The following is a 2,548-nucleotide window of genomic DNA, read 5'->3' as shown; positions in this document are numbered from 1 at the left end:
ATGGTATTTAAAGGGTTAGGTGTGACGTGTTTAAAGGTTCATGCGAATTGTGGGTCAACAGCCCGGAGGGAAGAAAGGTCCGTACGGGTTTTTTACGGCGGGAGTGAATGGCTGCTTTGTTAGAGTGTGGAGGGGATTATGTGAACGTAGTGATCTAGGCTACAGACCGGTTGCAGAAAAATGGAAGGTTCACGAACACGTGGACGAAACGGGACAACAGGCAAGAATTCGCAAGTATAGCGAAAGATAAGGAGGTTAGTGGTTACGTGGGGAAAATTCCAGAACGAGCAAATTTTTTTTTAAATATATATTTGTAATACAAAGTTGTGGCATGCAATAAAGAGAGCAGAAAGCAGTGGCCATGCAGAACATAACAGATGATAATGGAGGTAGATGGGAAAAGCATATTTTATTTGTGAAGTGTTTCTAGGGTGCCTTGTGATTTGTTGATACCGGACGGGTGAAGAGCGTTGAACTTGTATATGAGATAAGACTCCCTATCACGTCTGTCACGTGTGGATCTAAACCCGGTTTCTAGAATATATAGTTTAATGTTGTCAAAATTGTGACCAGGAACGTTAAAGTGTTCGGCGACTGCTTTGGGGAGTTTGTTGGACGTGTCGGTTCTGTGTCCGGTAAGGCGGTTGTTCATTTGTTGGCCGGTTTCACCAATGTATTGCATAGAGCAGTCGCCGCATTCAATGCAGTATATAACATTGGAGCTTGTGCATGTGAATGCGTGGTTAACGGGGTGGGTGTAATTGCTCGCAGTGCTTTTGATGGAGTTAGCGTGTTGAACGTGCTTGCATGTTTTGCAGCGCGGGAGGTCGCAGGGTCGTGTTCCCGTATACGGGGCGCTCGTTTTGCTGATTTTGGCATTGACCAAGGAGTCTGCCAGGTTTCTTGCGCGTCGGTATGTCACCTGTATGGGATTTGTGAATATGTTGTTAAGTCGGTCACTGCTTTGGAGGAGGGGCTCGTGCTTCTGTAGAATGGCTTTGATGTTTGGAAGTGCGTTGGAATATCTTGTGATGAAGCTTGTTTGGCACGCGTCGGGATTTTTTCGGTTTTCCAGAACCTCGTTTCGATCGAGTGTGAGTGCCTTGCGACGGAATTCGGTTAGGAGGGAGTCTGGATAGTCCCTTTGGGCAAGTGTACTGCAGAGTTCGTCAAGCTTCTCAGCGTAATCTGTGTCGTTTGAACAAATTCTGCGTAGTCTTACACTCTGTCCATTAGGAATTCCAACCTTACAGTGACGCGGGTGGTGGCTCTTGAAGTGAAGGTATTGTTGTTTGTCAGTTGGCTTTTTGTACAGGGTTGTGACGAGGTTGCCGTTGTCTAGTGATATCGTGGTGTCGAGGAAGTTAATTAAGTGAGTTGACTGTTGTGATGTGAACTTTATGTTGCTATGCGCGGTGTTCAGTAGATCTACGAACTTTTGAAATTTTGAAACTTTTGAAACTTTTGAAATTTCAAAAGTTCGTAGATCTACTGAACACCGCGCATAGCAACATAAAGTTCACATCACAACAGTCAACTCACTTAATTAACTTCCTCGACACCACGATATCACTAGACAACGGCAACCTCGTCACAACCCTGTACAAAAAGCCAACTGACAAACAACAATACCTTCACTTCAAGAGTCACCACCCGCGTCACTGTAAGGTTGGAATTCCTAATGGGCAGAGTGTAAGACTACGCAGAATTTGTTCAAACGACACAGATTACGCTGAGAAGCTTGACGAACTCTGCAGTACACTTGCCCAAAGGGACTATCCAGACTCCCTCCTAACCGAATTCCGGCGCAAGGCACTCACACTCGATCGAAACGAGGTTCTGGAAAACCGAAAAAATCCCGACGCGTGCCAAATAAGCTTCATCACAAGATATTCCAACGCACTTCCAAACATCAAAGCCATTCTACAGAAGCACGAGCCCCTCCTCCAAAGCAGTGACCGACTTAACAACATATTCACAAATCCCATACAGGTGACATACCTACGCGCAAGAAACCTGGCAGACTCCTTGGTCAATGCCAAAATCAGCAAAACGAGCGCCCCGTACACGGGAACACGACCCTGCAACCTCCCGCGCTGCAAAACATGCAAGTACGTTCAACACGCTAACTCCATCAAAAGCACTGCGAGCAATTACACCCACCCCGTTAACCACGCATTCACATGCACAAGCTCCAATGTTATATACTGCATTGAATGCGGCGACTGCTCTATGCAATACATTGGCGAAACCGGCCAACAAATGAACGACCGCCTTACCGGACACAGAACCGACACGTCCAACAAACTCCCCAAAGCAGTCGCCGAACACTTTAACGTTCCTGGTCACAATTTTGACAACATTAAACTATATATTCTAGAAACCGGGTTTAGATCCACACGTGACAGACGTGATAGGGAGTCTTATCTCATATACAAGTTCAACGCTCTTCACCCGTCCGGTATCAACAAATCACAAGGCACCCTAGAAACACTTCACAAATAAAATATGCTTTTCCCATCTACCTCCATCTTTGTATTACAAATAT

Source organism: Ornithodoros turicata, chromosome 3 (genome assembly GCF_037126465.1).
Source record: "Ornithodoros turicata isolate Travis chromosome 3, ASM3712646v1, whole genome shotgun sequence".
In the NCBI taxonomy this organism is placed as follows: domain Eukaryota; kingdom Metazoa; phylum Arthropoda; class Arachnida; order Ixodida; family Argasidae; genus Ornithodoros; species Ornithodoros turicata.
This window is presented reverse-complemented; position numbering follows the sequence as displayed.